The sequence below is a fragment of the Poecilia latipinna genome, unplaced genomic scaffold (assembly GCF_001443285.1).
Source record: "Poecilia latipinna isolate Pla-1442-1.1 unplaced genomic scaffold, P_latipinna-1.0 Scaffold1181, whole genome shotgun sequence".
NCBI lineage: Eukaryota > Metazoa > Chordata > Actinopteri > Cyprinodontiformes > Poeciliidae > Poecilia > Poecilia latipinna.
In genome coordinates this window covers 155472-162267 of record NW_015113797.1, presented here as the reverse complement: position 1 = coordinate 162267, position 6796 = coordinate 155472, and positions in this window count along the sequence as shown.

The window sequence follows — 6796 nt, the reverse complement described above, 5'->3', positions numbered from 1 at the left end:
TATGGGAGACTCGTGACGGTACCAAATAGCTTTATCGTCACTTGGCAGATTTTCTTTTTTTTTTTCTTTTTTCCACACACACACCCTCCCTGTCCTCCTCAGAGGGGAAGACAAAAGAGACACAGACGCAAGTGAGACGGACAGCAGAGGGGAGGGGAGAGGACAAAGGAGCAAAAAGGAGAAGTGGGAGAACTGGAGTCAGAAGTGGGAAAAAGAAAAAAGAAAAGAAAAAAAGAATGGGATTCTTGTGTTACATCCTAAACACGTCTTACAGGGTTGGATAAACGGGTCGCACTGACAGGAAAACAAGACTGACAGCCGGGTGATTAAATGCTGGAAGAGGAGCTCTGTTGTCAGCGTTCAGGAGTTTCGGCTCAGATCTTATAAAATGTTTAAATCTGCTTGGCAGAGAGCAGCTGGGTGAGAGGGGCTCCTCATCCATCCACCATCCTTCAGACAGACACTGTTATCACAGACGTGTCCATTACTCTTTGAGTTTTTCTTCATTTTTCGTCCCCACAACCCCAAACTTCTGTGTGTTATATGAGAATTGTGGGTATTAGAGTAATGAAAGTGTTGCATTATGGTGAAGTGGAAGGAGAGCTATGAATGTCTTCAATATTTGTTTTCTACAAGTAAGATGAAGTGTCATTTGTTTCTAGTGACACTGACACGATGCTGCTTATTCTCTAAGGTTCTCTGGAAAATCTGAAGTCAAATAAAGGCTGATTTAAAAGTGAGATTATGTTTACCGAGGACATAGTGCTATTTTACAACACGATCAAGTATTTATGTTAACTGAAGTTGTAAAAAAATTGCTATCGGTGTCAAATATGACTTAAAAGAAATTGGACTTCACAATTTAATGAAATTGGGTCTCTGTCTCTTTAAAAACTCCTGCTGTTTCTGAAACTCCACCTTCAGGAAGTCATCACAGTATGGCTCCTCTATTAACCCTTTAAAACTGAGATATTTCTCAGTGCAACCAGTGTTGCACTGAGAAATATCTCCTATATTGAGCTCAATATGTACACAGTTCTATCAGATGTTTGCTAATTGCTGCTGGCTAGTCTGAAGGAGCTGAACAGGGGAGGGCTGATCGGTGAGGTGGAAACTTAAAATCTGCAGCTCCAAGTTGGAGCTTTGTCTGAAGATCCAGGCATTTTGCTCAGCTGACTGGTTGCCATGGGAGATTAAAGGATTTCTTTAAAAAAATGCATGAAAGAATCGAAGAAACACTCCCCGAATGTTTTTTATGAGGGAATAACATTATAACATGATGTAAACGTCAACAAAGGTTGATTTTAAACAATACTGCCCCTTTAAGTGAGATTAACCCATCTGTAGTATCTTAATTTTTTTTCTTCCAAATATTAGTCAAAATTCTGACAAACGGTTAAAGCCATTACTCTTCCTCAGTTAAATCATAACTAAGGATTTGAAATCATAAACTATATAAAGTAATTTCACATGGAGACTAAATGGCGCACATCCAACTTGAGAATACGTTTTTATGATTAAGGCTAAACTTTGACTAGAAATAAGTAATTGTGAACATCGCCAATGGCAACTCAGGAGAAAGGAAGAAATGTATTTGAATAAATTAATAACATCTTTAATAAACTGTTTTGTGTCCTCGTGGTTCCTCAGAGCTGAATAGCTCAAAATGCTGCAGTATTTTTCTTAAAAAACAAGAAATAAAATTGTGTTTTTCTTCCTCTGCCAGCTACATAACTTGCAGGTTTTCTTTAACTGCGGAGTATCTGGCGCCACCCTTTGACTTGCAGTGTTATGTGGCTGTCAACACGGAGAATTCATGTGGATCCTACTAGACGAGTCCTGGTGCCAAACTTTACAACAGACAGGCTTAGCAGACGATTAAACAGTAGAAATGGCTGACAGGACATCAGTTTAGCCAATGGGTGAACTTACATTACCGTGAAAGTGAGACAAAGGCCGCAGACAGACAGAGCGCTACTAGTGAGGAAAGGAGAATTGCAAATATGAAATCCTGGACATGTTAGTCCAAAAGGAACATTTCTCCTGAGGAATTCATTAAATATCCATCTAAATTGAGATTACATAATCTAAAAGAAAAAATTGGTGTAAGCGTAAACGCTGCTTTTAGTGTTAAGGGAAAGTATTCTGAGCATCTCTCGACTCTCGAGGGAAATTTCTTAATGCAAGTTAAAAAAATAAAAAATAAAAATCTTGGCACCTGTGCAAGCATAGACAGCTACAAACTGTTAAAAAGTAATCACACTTCTGCTCCCACCACATATACAACCTACACATAGCGGTACATTTCATAATGTCTCTGTGGTTAAAATCATCCCTGCACCTCAATAAAACCACTGAGCTCCTTAGCTGCTGATGAACCTTAAACGCTCCCACAGGAAACAAGCTCCCACAGCCAGACAACTTAATCAGTTTGGCAGTATGTAATTTTAATAGCTCCTACAATTAAGCTGCGTATTAGAAGAAATCGGGTCATAAATCATGTTAAACGCTGTTGCGTATATATTTCCTGCCATTAAAAAAAAAAGAAAAGAAAAAGAAAAACGTTGTTCCACTGCTACAAGTGCAAGGCAGAGGTTACGTTCAGGTAAATCTTCTTTGTGAAAGATGGAAATAAATATGGACTGAGAAGAAATTGAAATTGTTCTAAATTAGTACTTTTCAAGCAGCATGCTTTCATCAATATGAAGGAATAACATAAATGTCGGAGACTAGATGAAACTAAGCGTCCATTCACACCAGTCTGCTCTAATCAAATTTGCCTAGAAAGTCCAGTTCGTTTGGTGAGATGTGGACGTGTAATCAAACTCTGATACAAACAAAAAAAAAAAAAACTCTGCTCTGCCTGAAAACCCAAGTCTGACGAGGTGCCATGCAAGCAGACTGGATGCCGTTTCAGAAGCAGGAAGTGAACTATAGAACACAGCATTCTGGGTAAATACAACCAAAATAAAAACATGCTAGCTTTATGTTAGCAACAGAAATGACTTGAAAAAGAAAAATCCTACAACCACTGAAATCTTTCACCACTGTGTAAGAAAAGTGTTCATACACATAAACGCGGTGAATTACATCACTCAGCGTTGTTTTAAACATGCCCACCCTGTAGGGGGCAGTGTAGCTCAAAGCTAAAACCTGTGTCAGCCAATCACAATCCCTCAAGACAATCACCACTTCCTGTTAGGAATTAACTAGAGAGTTTGAACTACTTTTAAATACCATGTTACAATATAAAATTAACAAAACACAGGACAATGCTGATTGGTAATCATGTCAAAGCAGGTATGCGGACGCATGTGGAGGCCGCGCTGCTTTGTTTGGGTCAGACTGTAACTCTCCAGTTTCCAACGTGCAAATAAGGAGAATTCTCCTCTCAGCTCTGAGTTTTTATTATTTATTTTAGTGATAGTTTATGTATGGATGAAAGGCCAACATTTTTCACACACATTTCCAGCATGTTTGAGGTTTTTCAAACTCCTCCTTCGCACCTGTGCAGACCATAAGGCTTACCGTTACAAGATGCTGAGAAAAGGCAGCAGGAAAAACCCGCAATAGCGGGTTAACCACAAGACAAAACAAAAGTAAAAATAATTGTGTTAATATGGACGCTTGTACTTCTCACACACACACATAAAAAATAAAAATAAAACGCACACACTGCTGTGTTTGCCCTTTTCTCTACAGGTGCTCCACAGAGAACCTCTCCTAACCACCAGTGTCAGTTTGGAAGCTCTGCGCGACCCACATCTCTGTCCTACTAAATTAACCACTGTGACAGCTGTTCCTCCCTGGTCTCCATAGGGTGTGTGTGTGTGCGTGTGTGTTTGTGTGTGTGTGAGTATTAAGGTGGGGGATATCTAGCTAACAGCATAAAATGCCTGCTTTGTCCTTTAGAATAATAGGCCAGGGCTGTGTTATTTCAACCGTAGCTTGGTCCTCATTCATTTTATTATCTGCTGATAATTCATCTTGTTTTATGTTAGATGTGTTGTACATGTGCCGGCTGTCCGGTTCGGTTGGTTCACATGTACAGTCCACAGTGTACAGTGTTTGCTTGAGGACAATATCTTCAAGTCTTTCTTGAGTTTAGTTTTTGGCTCCTCTGCCCTCCTCTATGAACCTGGCAACAGTTGCCGTCTGCAGAATCGCTCCCATCTCAGCTGCTGACGTTTGTAACTCCTTGGGCGTCGTCATGGTGACCCGATGTGCTCTCTCACCAGCCTCCTTCTGGCACGCTCACCCAGTCCGTGAGCACGGCCTGATCGAGGCAGGTTTACTGTATCATTATTACTTTATTGTATCATTTTACAGCACAATCCAGTAACGTCAGCTGTCATAAGAACGCCATGTGTATCAAATATGACTGAGACAAAATTGACTGCGTAATCTAACACCGTGATATTGGACCTCTGTCTCTTTAAAAACTCCTGCTCTTTCTGAAACTACGACTTTAGGAATTCATCACAACATGACTCCGCTTTTAACCCTTTCACAACATTTCACTATATATGAAGTAGCTTGTAAGATGAACTCAGCTGATGCTCAGTTCCACCAGGTGCTTGCTAATTGCTCGTGGCTAGTCTGAAGGAGTTGGGCGGAGGGAGTCTCTGCTCTGTGAGGCAGAAATTCGGAAGCTTGGAAACTGGAGTTTTGTCATCAAAACTTGTTTTACAAACCTGAATGGTTGCCATGGAGATTAAATGATTTCTCAAACATGCATTAAAGAATCACGGCAACAGTCCAGGTGTGTTTTTGACGAGGGAAAACCATTATAGCATTAAAACCAAAAAAAAAAAAAGCAAATTTTACATCTTACTGACCCTTTAGCTACCATTATTTTTGCAGAAATCATTTTTCACTTTTACATCAGATGATTGTATTAAATTTTTTTGGGTAAAAAAAGCCAAGTTATGTTGATTATGATTGCTTCGTAAACATCCAAGGGAGTGAATCATTTTTATAGGCACTGTATGTTCAGACAGGGGCCTGACTGTACATTAGCCACAGCAGGTGTTCTACTGGACTTCGTGTTCTTTGTATCGGTTTCATTTTATTTGAGTATCATTAGTCACTACCATGCGGTATTAGCAGAGGACTGGTGCGGTGCTCAAATGAACACGTCCGTCAGATGTGGTAACTTTGTGAACTCTACTTTGACGAATTGGAAGTGAGTGCTATAAAACGGCACAATGTGCCTGGAGAACACATAATACCCCCTCCATTTTAAACAATCCACACCAGCAGCATCCGGTCAAAGGTCAACTCCTCAACTCCTTTGTAACCTGCTCTATTCAGAACCTGCTCTATTCAGAAGCAAGTGAACGTTATCTACAGGTGAAGTCCAGTAATCTGGTCTGACACCCAGGTGTGTGTTTGAGGCGCCAGCTGACACACTGAAATGATGAGTGTGTGTTGCCCCTCAGCTTCTGAATTGCAATCTGTGTGCATGTCGTCATGCGGCAGTTTTGCTTTTTTTCGCCAGACATTTTTACTTTTTTTTCTTTACATTTTGCCTCACAAGTTCCTGTTAAGTGTTGTGTAACGAATTGGGTATATGTGCGTCTGAAAGCATCCTCCCCGTCCCCGTCCGCGTCCTAACAGGCTAAGAATCCTGAGACCCAATGAAAGCAAACAAGCAGCGTGCAGCCGAGGGTAGCCTCGTCGCTCCATTGCCGTGATACGCCTTGTCATTCGTCTCGTCTTCCTCCGCTTCCCAGCCTTCATTTCCCCTCCCGACGGTCGGGGTGTCTTCTAAAGTTCAGTTCTGCCTAATTTACTGTGCCCTCCGCTGCCCTGTGCAATCATTAGCTGTGCACACCAATCCTGCACACTGGCTCACACTCCGTTCTCATCAAATGTCTTTGCTCAGCAAGAAAGCAGCATCAATTAATTAAAGGCTAAATTGCCCTGTGCCTTCAGGATATGCACTGGGACAAGTAGGGGCCTGCAGAATTAAGGTCGGGTGAGGAGGTTAGGTGTTGGAGCTAAATTATTTTGTGAGGGTAGAGTTATTCAAGTGGCTTGGAAGCCTTTCGCCTATCCTCTTGCAGCTGGAGTGTTTGTGGAGAATGTGGTACTCCGTTGAACATCAACAACACATTCTTAGTCAAGAAAAAGTGCCTTGTGATGGAATTAAGTTAATTTAATCGTCGCTAACCGCTATCCAACCTGTCAGAAGGTGAAAGCTCTCTTTCTCTAATCATGAACGCATCACTGCAGGGCGCTACAGGATCGCACTGATAGCAGCAATGCACAGCATCAGAGCTGCTTCTGATCTATGTTAGCTGTTTCTAGGGTCACTGAGATGTTGTAAGAAGCTAAAAGGAAACTATTTTCTGAGATTTGTTGGTAGATGTCTGTGGTTTATTAAGGCTGCGAGAAAGTGAGAGAGAGCAAGAATAGATGATCAGCAAAATGAGCAAATGTGTTCAATTAAATGAGGATTTCAGAGTTGAGTGCTCTCTGACTGCACATCAGAAACGGGTGATTTGCTACATTCTTATTGTTGTTTTGCTAACCATTACAGGCAATGAAAAATGCTAAGAAAGTGCTAACTTCCATTTTTGTTTTTCCAACACTAATGTGATATTTTCACAAACAGAGGTTGTACAATCATATGTATACCACTGGTTGAACATGATAAAAACTGTTAGAAATCCAAATACCAGCAACTTACACTTTCTCTTTATTTTTTTGTTTTGTTTTGTTTTTTAACAAATTTCCAGAAAAGTGCAAAACAGCTGAAACACTGAGTTACTTTAAATCAAGGCTAAAAACC